Here is a 13,870-nt window from a genome sequence, read left to right as displayed (position 1 = left end):
CTCTTTAGCACCAATTCCCGATTCACTTTTACTTCTCTCTAACAATGAACCCCAGTTGGATATTCCTGAAATTGTTATTGATCACAGGCTCCAACCCCCAGTCTCTCACACTGTGATAGTTTTGAGCCAGGGTGAGTCTCTTGCCACACAGGATGTTGGAGAGCGCCTTACACTCAAAAGCGCTCAACTAAGGCTGGACCACTGACTGTACCAGGTGGAAAGTGGAAACAAACTGAACGGAGAGGGATTGCTCATAATCTGAATAGTCAGACACCAAAGAGAAAGAGAACCAAACAAACCCACATATTAAGAAAGGTTTGTAAATCTTCCACAGGAGGGGCAAGCAACATTGTACAGGATTGACTTGACATCCTAATCGGAAAATGTTGTAAATTAGTTCAGGAGGCCTTGGCACCCATTTTTACCAGACTGGCCAGCATAGAGGAGCAACTAGCCCTTGTCATTCCAGTGGAAATGTCATCAGCAAATAAACCGGTAGAGAGGGAAATACCATCAAGTTCCATAGCCGAAGGGCAGGGTGTCATTTATTCTGGTGCTTCCCTGAATGGGGTGGCCCCTGCAAGAGCAACATCTAACTTAAATACTATAGCCCCCTCTAAAGATCATATTTATGATACTATAAATATCAGTACACTGGCCATGATATCAAAGGACCCAGTGCCCCAGGGGGAACCCCCCGTATATTGTCAACCCCGGGATATGGCGGGGGTAGGTCCCTTTCTGGGGACGCAATGTCATACAATTGGCTAGATGGCTCATTAAGTGGGCAGGGGCTCATTGATACACTAAACTTGCCCCCGGAAAGCACACCCTGCACTTTGATTTTGACAGGGGTTCCACTATCACTCCCCACCAACAAGAAAGCATCCAGAGCCTCATAAATAAATCAGCACATTGGTGCTCCAAGAGAACTCCCCCTTGTTTAAACTGGATCGATTATATTATAATGGCCAGGTGGGTGAGTTGGGTGGGCCGTACGATTAAAAGCATTCAAGGGGAGTGTGTTGTGCTGAATTTTAGTGACACAGGGTGTGTGCATTTTGCTCTAAAACATCTTAGAGACTCACCTGGTGAACAGATAAAGGCTCAACAATTTTTTTTTTACCCCACTAACCAGGTCTCTAGTATCAGTCAGCGGCCTATCCAGCTAAGACAAAACATATATGCCCATACTCGGCCCTCCTTTTTTCATCCGAATCGCATTCAGGGCCTCTCAGGTCTGACTGAGATCGATTGACTGACTATATAACCTGGATGGGATGTATGACGTTACAACGCACACTTTTACAACGCATGCACTTACAACGCATTTTTTACAACGCATAATCCATTACAACGCATGACATTACAACGCATGACACTACAACGCATTTTAAAAAAATACCTTTACAACGCATTGCCATTACAACGCATACTACCTTTACAACGCATACCATTACAACGCATTATATTAAATTACATTTAAGGTAAGTATTAGATAGTATAGGGGTAAAAATTACTATTCTAACTCCAGGGGGTGCAACAGTAGGGTAAGTGTTGGATAGTATAGGGGTAAAAATTACTATTCTAACTCCAGGGGGTGCATCAGTAGGGTAAGTGTTGGAAAGTATAGGGGTAAAAATTACTATTCTAACTCCAGGGGGTGCAACAGTAGGGTAAGTGTTGGATAGTGTAGGGGTAAAAATTACTATTCTAACTCCAGGGGGTGCAACAGTAGGGTAAGTGTTGGATAGTATAGGGGTAAAAATTACTATTCTAACTCTAGGGGGTGCATCAGTAGGGTAAGTGTTGGATAGTATAGGGGTAAAAATTACTATTCTAACTCCAGGGGGTGCATCAGTAGGGTAAGTGTTGGATAGTATAGGGGTAAAAATTACTATTCTAACTCCAGGGGGTGCATCAGTAGGGTAAGTGTTGGATAGTATAGGGGTAAAAATTACTATTCTAACTCCAGGGGGTGCATCAGTAGGGTAATTGTTGGATAGTATAGGGGTAAAAATTACTATTCTAACTCCAGGGGGTGCATCAGTAGGGTAAGTGTTGGATAGTATAGGGGTAAAAATTACTATTCTAACTCCAGGGGGTGCATCAGTAGGGTAAGTGTTGGATAGTATAGGGGTAAAAATTACTATTCTAACTCCAGGGGGTGCATCAGTAGGGTAAGTGTTGGATAGTATAGGGGTAAAAATTACTATTCTAACTCCAGGGGGTGCATCAGTAGGGTAAGTGTTGGATAGTATAGGGGTAAAAATTACTATTCTAACTCCAGGGGGTGCATCAGTAGGGTAAGTGTTGGATAGTATAGGGGTAAAAATTACTATTCTAACTCCAGGGGGTGCAACAGTAGGGTAAGTGTTGGATAGTGTAGTGTAATATTATGCGTTGTAATGGTATGCGTTGTAATGGTAGTATGCGTTGTAATGGAATGCGTTGTAAAGGTAGTTTTTAAAAATGCGTTGTAATGGTATGCGTTGTAATGTCATGCGTTGTAATGGATTATGCGTTGTAAAAAATGCGTTGTAAAGGTAGTGCGTTGTAAAAGTTGCGTTGTAAAGGTTGTTCCCCCCTGGATGTCCAGCTGATAACAGAAGTAGGGGTCTCATATATGCCCATCCAGGGAGAGTAGCAGAAGCCCCTGGTTTAAGCCTAACTGATTCTACTGTAAAGGAGAACATGAACAATTCTATAACCTGTTCCCAGCTCACAAATGTAATCACTAAGGTCAATTGCGAGGGTGAGGGGTCGGGCCAGAGATCTGCTGTTAGTACGTCTGCTTTCATTGTCACACCAGCGGACACTAATCAGGGTCATCCTACCCCTTCATTTAAACTAATCTCCTGGAATATTGCAGGCATTCGCCCTAAATTATCAGATGAGGTTTGGTTGTAATATATCAGGGGATTTGCCATCATCTGTCTGCAGGAAACATGGTTTAAAGAGAGGATTGTGTTGGATGGCTATTATGCTTTTGATGTTCCTGCCACCCCTTCACCAGCTGGGAATGAAAACGGAGGGATGGTAACCTTAATCACAGTTAAATATGGCTCAATAAAATCCCACTGTGTAAGTTCATCGCCAAGGTTCCAACTGATTGTGATTGTGAACCTGATGCAGGTCAGGGTATAACTGGTAAACTAGTACTACAATATTTCTGACTTAAAGAGCTATCATGTCATAGAAGCCTTACAAACGGAAATTAATAATGTTTCTGGGAAGTGGCAGCCTTTATGTGTCCTTTGGGTGGGGGACTTTAACTGTACTTCTTGCAAGCATAGCACTGAATGAGTTTGTGGCCTCTTGGATACAGAGGGACAGACGTTGGCACATTTCATCCATACCCCACAGTTTGAGGCATTAAACTCCATTATTATCGAGAATGATCTAGATAGTTTGATTAGCAGTTCCTTAGCCCAGTGTCCCCACTTTTGTTGGCTGGGGTAGGGAAGGTTTTATTGACTTTATGTTTATTTCTAGGGAGTTTTCATCGTTTGTCTGTGATTTTAATAGAGAACCCAATTCTTCGAGCGACCACAACCCACTCACTGGCTTACTCAACGTAAAAGCTCAGGCAGGGATGGGCCATGGTCGACGGATTCACTATAACCCCAATAAATGGGTAAGAATAAATTGGGGTAAGATAAATCCTCCACAATTTGAGGTTGAAACAGTTAAAACAAACTATGATCTGATAATGGAGTGCCTCTAACAGGATTTCCCTTCAGCCACAATTGTTCAAAATTTCGAAATATTCTGCACAAATGTAGCTAAACGAGTAACACTGCCAGGGCTCAGGCCTCTTGTTCCATATCCTGGGACCAGAGGCAGGAACTGTGCTAGTGCATGTCATGTTTAAGGATGTCTGCTCTTTGCAGACCATCTCTTACTGCTTCCAAGTATGTATGTATGTATGTATGTATGTATGTATGTATGTATGTATGTATATAATATTTATAGAGCACGACAAACACCCTACAGGTACCCCGGCGCTGAAGATACGTGAACAAGGACCAACAAGGAAAATAAATGAAATAGAGCCTAAAATGAGCATTACTCAGAGATACCAAAATCAATTTCTGGGGAACAGCCACGTTTTGATCCTTTTCCTGAACAGGGACAAGGTACTACAATGTCTGATTGCGAGTGGCAGTTCATTCCAGAGTTTCACGGCAGCAAAACTAAAGGATCTTCCTCCCAGTCTGGCCCTGTAGAATCTGGGTATCTTTGTCAGATAGGCGGAAGAGGAACGGAGACTTCGGGTAGGAGTGTACCAAACCAGTTTCTTCTGTAGTGGCTTAGGACCGAGTCCGTGCAGCGCCCTGAACCCAATGCAAAGGGATTTAAAATATATCCTTTTCTGCAAAGGAAGCCAGTGTAGTTCGGCTAGGCACATTGAGGCAGAAGAACCTCGTGGTCTGGACAAAGCTAGTTTTGCTGCTGTGTTCTGAACACGTTGTAATCTCTGGATTAAATATTTGGGGGACGCTAACAATAAGGCGTTGCAGTAGTCAAGTCTACCTAAGATAGCGCCTTGAACAATCAAGGCTCTGGCCGAGACTAGAAGCAATGGAAGGATCTTTCTTAGAGCTCTCATAAGGCCAAAACAGCACCCCACCGTCTAGTTCACTTGCGTCTCCAATGACAGGTTGGCATTGAACATGACTCCCAGGTTTCGCACCGTTGTAGACAGTGCCAAGGGAGTGGAAGTGCCGAGAGGCCAGAAGTTACAAGGAAGAGGCAGAGGAACCTTCCCAACTGCGCAGTGTAAAATTTCGGTCTTATCCAAATAAAATTGTAAGGAATTATTTCTTAACCACTGCGCAGTGTCATGCATGCACGCATAAAACTCTTCCAGGGCATTAGGTTGGGTTCCATCAAGAGATAGAATGATCTGGGTGTCATCAGCATAGTTTACCAATTTCACATTATGGGTCTGAATGGTATTAATCAGTGGGCTCAAATAAATGTTGAATAAAATTGGGCTGATGGCAGATTCTTGTGGAACCCCATGACAGATATTAGTGAAGGCTGACTGGAATGGTGGAAGAGCCACGGCCTGACACCTGCCAGATAGATAGGATCGAAACCAATTTAGGGCAATGCAAGTGTGCACAAATACACTGTATCTTTTGACACGTTCCCTCCTTTAGTTAAAATGACGTGTCCGGAACAAGCCTTTTGCTTGGCTTACTATTCCGATCCAGTATCCAAGCCCCTTGTTTTGTCAGCTGCAGTAGAACTTGCTACATTGTTTCCCGCTTGTCTTCGGCTGTGATTTCCTGATCGCGTTTCTTGTGCCTATGTAGCAGTTATTTTCCCCCGTGAGCGCATATTAGGATTTTGCACCCGTATTTGTGCCGTACTTTCTAACCGCACTTCCACTCAACTGGATTAGAGCGGTCAATACCCCGAGGCTCTTTTCACTCTCCCCACCCGCAGCTCCTATTTTTACCGGCTGCAGAGTTGTAAGCCTCCCGGAGAGATTTCGCCTTTATGGAAGGACGCTCTTTTTTTTTCTTTGACATTTCCTGAAGTGGACTCTACTAATGCTGCTCAACCATTTGTGATACACTACTGTGAGGACCCCTCTTATCGTTTTGTGCTGAGTCGCCCTATGGTTATAGGTCGGACTACTTTTATATTATTTTTGTGTCAAAGTTGGGCACAAGACTCCTGATCCTGCAGCTTCAAGAGGACTGTCGGTAACTTCCATCTTTTCCTTAAGGAAGCCTTGGAAGCTCTTTTGGATGGTTAGTGAATTTCCTTTCTTGAATGTGACATGCATTGCCACTGCCTTATGGGATAATTAGCCCCCTGGTATTTAGTGCTAATAGGTCTTCCCATTTTTTACAGCCCCCACTGTGTCCCATCTCTCTGCAAGAGCGTTACCAGTTCCTCAAACTGGGGAAGAGTGGTGGTCACTCTATGAATCATTACCCCAACTCTTCGGAGGCAGTAATCTGTTAAGGAGTCTTTTCACTATTCCTATAGACACTGTTTTCGGGGAGTGTGGAGAACGCATCTTCATTTCTGTGGAATCTAATCAGCATACAGGCTCGTCAATAGGCCAGTGGCCCGACAAACACGTCCGGCTAGGTTAGAACAGACTCAAGAGGCATGATGGTTTAATGTTGAATGTTCCAGAGCCCACAAGAATTTAAAAATTGCCCTCCAGTCCACCCATTGTAATAGAGCACAAATCAAATGTGCTAGACGATTACATAATAGCACCATCAATAAAAGGAAAGATGAGTTGAGGCGTTTAGCCTGGGAGGATCTAGAGAGAGCAAGCGCTCTTAAAGATAGCAAACGTTTCTCGGCTATTATTAATCAACCACAATTTACGGAGGAGGTGAAAAAGATGGATTCATTGATTCTGGGAGACACCTGGGAATCCCAATTCATGACTATATATAATCCAAGTTGTTTGGAGCTAACAGCGAGTAATGAGGGTCTCCCTGTAGATCTAACACCGGCCGCGGACCTCAGTGCCTCATTCCCAGTGGCAGAGGTTGAGGAAGCCTTAGAGAAAGGAACCTGCATGAAGGCCCCAGGACCAGATGGGGTCTCACTAGACTTATCTAAAATACATATTAATCTCTGGGCACCCCTGCTGACTAATGTTTTTAAAACAGTTGTGATTGGTCCAATCCCAGCATCATGGAAGGAGGCTATTGTTGTACCTGTGTTTAAAAAGGGGAATAGAAATGACCCCGCCTGTTCCAGGCCAATTTCCCTCACCGACACTACTGTCAAAGTGCTGGGTAGGGTAGTTCTTGCCCAACTTGAGGCCTGGGCAATTAGTAAGGGGGTCATTTCAAAAACCCAATATGGCTTCCGCAGGGAATTGGGCACCACAGAGCAATGCCTAAATTTGTCCCTGATCATGGGCAAGTACATGAAGGAAAGGAGGGGTTCTATCCACCTTGCCACATGTGCCTTTGATACCGTTAACAGGGAGAAATTGTGGGCACTAATGGGAGAAATGGGCATAGAAGAGGCACTGATCTTGCTTCTAAGAAGACTCCATGAAAACACCACCATGGCCGTAAGATATGGCCCTCAGGGGTAAAGGACTAAGCCCATTGTCTCCACAAAAGGAGTTTGGCAGGGGTGCATTTTAGCTCCTTTTCTTTTTGTGATCTATACCAATGGGTTGGAGATCTTCTTACTGGGAAAGAAAATTGATTTCCCCCACATTAGAGGGAAACCAGTTCCACTACTTTTGTGTGCGGATGATACCGTATTTATGGCCTTGACGGCCAACAGCCTACAAAAATCACTGGATGCCTTTACGGACTTCATGTCGGCCCTTGATCTAAAGGTCAATTTGATAAAATCTTATGTAATGGTATGTGGCCCTAAAAAGACTAAAACCAGAAACTTTAGTGTAAGGGGCAAGAATATTGAAAAGGTGAAACCTTTTACATATTTGGGGAATATGTTTAATAATGAGATGAAGTGGGAACCCCTGGCCACGGCAAGAGCTCAGCAGGGTTGTGGAGGGGATGTTCAGGTTTGCCTGTAACCTAGGCCACAAGCCAGTGTCTGAGGTAGTTACTTTATATATAGCAAAATGTTTATCGGTTGCGCCTTATGGGGCAGGAGTGTGGGGCTACCATAAAAGTCGCCCATTACAAGTTGTGGAAATAAGTTTACAAAAAGACTATTGATGACTCCAAATAGCACCCCTACATTTTTTTGTCATCGAGAACTGGGGATGGAATATGTAGAAGATCGCATTGACATTGCCCCCCTGCAATTATGGGCCAAAATATGGGTGTCTGAAGAATTACTGTTTTCTTGTGATGTGATTGAAGACTGCATTAATTTGGACAAGTCATTGATGATCCCCTGTTCGGTTTGGGAGAGTATTTTGACACTCCGACGAGTATCCACAGAAACGCTAAGGCTATTTTAAAAGAGGCGCATCACATCTGGGCAACCGCGCGTCATATGTATTCTGATACGACAGGTCCCAGTTGCTTGTTTACGTGTAAACAGCAATTTTATTTAACCTTCATTACTAATATACAGACACGATTCCTTTTAACAAGTTTTCGTTTAGGCACTTTGCACTTTCTAGTGGCATTCCCAAGACAATCCGGGTGGACCGACAATCTCATTCCCTGTCCTTGTGACAACATGGCAACCCAGAGCACGCTGCACTTTATCCTATTTTGCTCATTTTACTGGGAACCAAGGGGAAGTTTTTTGGCACCACTATTAAAGAATATTTGGCCATGAACATATGTGGATGGGTTCAGATATCTGCAATCACTGAACAGTTCTGCTATTTGTACTGCGGTGTCAAATTTTATTAAAGTTGCAATGGCTATTAGAAAGCGTTATGAACTACAGTAATCAGATGGGAAGGAAAAACACTTTTTATTGTGTAATTTTTATCATGAAATTTCATGGTTGATGATGTTTCTTTTTTATATGTGATTTTTTTAATATACTTATAGTAAGTAAGTAATAATTTTATTGTTTGGTTAGTTAAAACCTTTACAATTTCCATATAAAAAGCGGCATAGCAGCAGAGATCATATTCTAAAACAGATTTTAAAAAGAAAGAAAAAGAAAACATATTACAAAACTTTCATGAATTGTATTAACAAGAGTCTGTTCCATGATCGGTTGATTTGTGACAGCAACGATGGTGAATTGCTGTTGACTGTCCTGCTTGAGCGTGTATCATCCGGGTGAGGAGTAACCAGAAAATGTGATTTTCGCTGTAATGTGACACTTTAAGAGGCATTGTGATGCAGAGATAAAGTGTTCCGGTCGCTTGACGACAGAGCTTTTGCCCCTGCCGCTTCCATGAATTGAACAAAGCGACACACTAGCTGAGCGCCTCCACCTCCGAAACATGCATTCACAGCTTGTCTGCAGGTTCTTATCCCCTTACTTACAAAGAGCTGCTTCAGTAACTGTCGCCGTTCAGTTTGTAGATCCCTGCAGATACACAATAGGCATAATAGGCGTAATACACTTTCATTGGCATCCTCACATAAGCAGCATATTGTTTGACCCTGGGGTCGTTTACAAGGGGGAAGATGCGGAAATGATGGTAAAATACTCAATCAGGAGTGAAGGTATTTTTATTTCTTCCTCCTATTAAAACCCACGCCTAAGTATGGTTGTGGCGAGGATTTATCGTAGCTGTGGACAACAAACCATCCATGGGCTTTTTCTGTGAGTATCACCTTATCTTCTACTAGTGATAGCCTATTCACTGTCTTGTTTACAATTTGTTTAAAACAATGGTAGTTCCCTGAGACCGCCCAACGTTCCTTGAGTCCCAGATGATCTATTGATGCTGTCAAATAGGTCCTTGCTGCACACTCCCTCTTTAGGTGTATTTCGTTCCATGAATGGGAGTTCAGTGTGCCCGCTTCAGCTTTTTTTATCCTGTACCAGCTCTTTGCATAGGCTCCTTTGCAGGCTATTTCTTGACTTTGCATGCAGTATTTTGGCTGGCGAGACGTATTTTGGTAAGTTAAATATCATCCTGGCCGCTCTTGGGACAGTGTTGTCTAAAGTAACCGCATCTCTTCCCCTCAGACACTCACTCCCATAAGTGATTGCCGGGATGAGTTTTGCTTGCCAGACTTGTAGCAGTGGGATAAGGCTAGGGCCGGCAGTTTTCTGTTTGATCATTTTTATAGCTACCGCAATGGAGTTGCCTCTAATATTGATTGCCTCTTTTTGTAAGTTGAAACTCCCTTTATTATCCATCATCACTCCTAAGTACTTGTATTGGTCAACTACTTCGATTGATGAATCTGCCGTATGCTAGTAGTATTTAGTGGTTTCCTTCATTGGATGTATCCTCATAACCTCATAACCTTTGTTTTGTCGTGGTTAGACCATTGGATGGTTTTATTAATAAGGATATGTAAAATTTAAATTGTAGTGTCTGTTTGTCAAACTTTTATGGTCCTGGCACAGAATAAAGTTATTCTTCACTTGCAGACCACTACTCAAAAAACCCTCCACCGACCTCAGCAAACCCAAAAAATACAGGTCAATATCCCTATTCATCATTTCCAGTGAAGGTACTGGAAAAGATCATCAGCAATTGACTCATGGCACACTTGGAGCAGAACCAGCAGCTCGTCTACTCCCATCCGGCTTCTGCAGCAATCACAACACCAAAACTGCCTTGATCACAGCCACAATGACATCCGAATCCTTCTTGACTGAGGAGAAACAGCAGCTTTGATCCTACCTTGACCACTCAGCAGCCTTCAACACCATATCCCACCACATGCTGATTGAAAGACTTCACTACAATGGCATCAAATGGGATGCGCTCAGATTGATCACCTCCTCCTCACCGGAAGAACCCAGAGGATCCACCTCCCACCTTTCACCTGTGGTGGGTACCATGGCTTATCCCTTAGCCCCACACACTTCATTGCATATGTGACCCTGCTGGCCAACATCATCAGATCACAAAGTCTCAACATCATTTCCTACGCAGACGACACCAAACTCATCCTCTCACTCACCAATGACTCCACCATCATCAGAACCAACTTCCACAGATGCATGACAATCATCGCTGACAAGATGAAGAATAACTGCCTGTAGCTGAACACACAAACAAGACAGAAGTACTGATCTTTGGCAACAGCAGCAGCACCAGGAATGACTCCTGGCGGCCAACAGACCTAGCTCCCACACCAATTCCTTCCGTCCAAACCAGAAACCTCAGAATCATCATTGACAACAAACTCACCATGAAATCACAGATCAAAGCCATCTTCTCCCCCTGCTTTCTCAATCTGTGCATGCTACATAAGATTTTCAAGTTGCTACCCCTGCACATGAGATGCACCATGACACAGGTCCTCATCACCAGTTGACTGGACTACGGCAACATACTCCATGTAGGAATTGATGCACACCTCCTACAGAGACTTCAGACCATACAGAACACTGCAGCCAAACTCATCTTTGGCCTTAACCGACGAACCCATATCATACCCACCTCTGGCAACTCCACTGGCTCCCTGGATAGAAGAGGATCCACTAGTGAAATGTAACTTCCAGGCCCTGGGTACACATTGTACCACATACTAGGGATTCATAGGCAAGCTAAATATGCCAATCAGGAATATGCAAATTTAACAATTTTTAAAGAGGGACGACTACTTTACTACTTACCAGCAAGGATAAAGCATACAGCGTTCCAAAGCCAGCAAAAATATAGAGTCCAGCAAAACATGAAAATCCAGGGTAACCGCACAGAAAAGGTAGATTTCCTATACAGGCCCCCAGCCAAGAGTTAGGGTATCCCTAGATGCGCATCCTTGCTTAGGCGATAGACTATAGGCAATTCACCACTTCTGCACTGTCTCATGTATGTTGTATGCTCTCAGAACCTACCAGCTCCCCTCTGTCAACATCTTCACCTGCCATTAACCCTGTCCATGGGGAACCATTCTTCTCTGGTGACCTCCTTGGGGATAGAACTAACCCTAGCTTACCCACAGTTGTATCCCGCCAGCTGAATAGTGCCACCATGGCAATATAGAAATGGGGTCCTGACTGCTGCCTATGTTAGGCCTCTGTCTCCAACTCAACGCAAGCTCTGCCCAAAAGGCTAACAAACAATTGAGGCCAGTGACAGCTGTCAGTGTGAAGAACCAGACCTATTGCCATCTACCGTCAGATAGAGGCTCCAATCTGGGGCCTTGGATATGCCTCACTTCAAGCTGTAGGGCTGGTGAAGATTTCTCTACTTTATCCCGATGCCTATCTGACCTATTACGTTTCTATGTTTTTTTTTTTTGGTGTGGCGGGCACCCTCATTTCACTCTTTCTTCCACCATCTCAATCTTCAATTCAGAATCTGTGCCCTGAGACTCAACTGGGGCCTGGCAGTCCAGGACTTCTAGAGCAGACACAAAGTACCCCTCAATGGGGACACACACTGTTTGTGGCATGAGAGGGTCTGTCTGGCACAGGTTACCTATCCTCTTTCGGTGTGAAAACACAGGAAACATCCACTGCTCAGAAGTGGCCTCAGCAGGGTCAGTCTTTGGAGTGCTCATTTCTCTGAGCAGGTAACCTCTGACCCATTGATCGTCCCACTCTGGATGGCTTCCAGCTCCCACCTTTTAGTTTCCATCTGGACCTCTGTACCCTGCGTTTAGGGAGAGGACCACTAGAAACCTGTTTTTTTGGGGGGTCTCCAGGACTGATGCCACTCCCAACACCTTTTTTGCCTGTGGGAGCTCAGTGCCAAGAATGCATTAAATGGGCATCTGTGGACTGATAACGACTAACTCCATGGCAAGTATACCTTCACATTCTAAGGATACTATGTCCATAGGGAAGAAAATGTTCATCCCATGGGCCTGGGTCACCTTACAGATGCTGTTCTGGGTAAATCAGCCATGCAACCACCATGGTCTAGCTGGCACAAGTATGCCACAGAGCAGAACAAGGACCCCGTTCACTGTGACCTCCTGGAAGTGACAACTACCACCCAACAGGATCACCTGCTTATTTTCAGGGTCCACAACCCACCTAAGGGAAACTAGGGCATGCTCTACTTTTTCCTCCTGGGGAAAACATCCCCCTGAGGCTACACTGGCCAGCCCTGTGGAGTGCCCATCGGTGGGTGGTTTCCTGGTACACACAGAGTCCCTTTTCTTGTGTCCTGTCTGGAGACAGTCATAATACCTGGGGTGGGTGAATGGGGTACCCTCCGGTTCCGCTCATCAAAACCTCCCCTCCTGGGGTCTCAAGAGATCCGGGAATCCTTCCCGTAAAAAATCTTTTGGATCCCTTTTGGGCACTTTTATGTATTATCCTAGCCTTCCCCTTCTCTCTCTGGAGGGAACCACAACCACCCTTCCTGTGGTTACTTCCTGGTACTTTCTTGGAAACTCTGTAATTGGTCAGCTTCCTTCTCAAGCTCTCTGGGCACAGTGATCTTGTTCTCTATTATGGCCTGGCACAACTCTGTAAAACAATTAATTTAAATGTGCTCTTTCATACTCAAATTCTATAGCCCATCATAATCATTTACTTTCGTGCCCTTCACCAAACCATCCTGTGCCTTACTGGAAGAATCCACAAAATCTACCCATTACTAATATGACTGCTTTTGGCTATCTCTGAGCTCTAGGCAATAGTTCTCAGGGGTCCGACAAATCTTGGTGCTAAAGGCTTCCTTTCTGGGAGCATACTTCAACTGGTCAAGTTCTAATAATGTATCACTTCTGGTAATGAACATGTGCTTCCCCAGACCGGCTCCCAATCCTCCTCTTCTGGGACTCTTCCCCAGCACCTCAGAGGAGGCACTTAGAGACTCTCAGGATGTCAGGCAGAGGCCAGCAACAGGGTCTTGTCCAGGTCCAGTTACCACTGGTCGGCTAGGAAATTGCAGGGAAGTCCTCGTGTAGCTTGTTGTATTACTGTAGCTTGAACAGGAGGTCAGACATCTCACTTCCAGGCCCGGGGTACACTTTGTGCCATATACTAGAGATATATAAGTAAGTTAAATATGTGAAAAAGGAATATGCCAATTCAACAACAGGCACTTTATTACTGGTTAGTGGGGTAACGTGCAGAGTTCTAAAAGCAGCAGAATAAAGGGGCCGGCAAAATGTGAATAATCTAGGGTAACTACATAGGAAAGCCAGATTTTCTACAAGCAGGCTTTGTGATGATCTAAATTGTGATTGGCTTCATTGGTCACTCAAAATAAAATTCACAAGTCGGAGAAAAAACAACTTCACACATTATGCACACAATTAGCTTCTTTTTCATCATGTATCTTTGTCCCATGCCACGGTCCTTGCCCTAAGAAAAGAAGGAGAAGGGTGTCATG

Source organism: Triturus cristatus, chromosome 9, assembly GCF_964204655.1.
Source record: "Triturus cristatus chromosome 9, aTriCri1.1, whole genome shotgun sequence".
NCBI classification, from domain to species: Eukaryota; Metazoa; Chordata; class Amphibia; order Caudata; family Salamandridae; genus Triturus; species Triturus cristatus.
Note: the sequence above shows the minus strand (reverse complement) of the source record.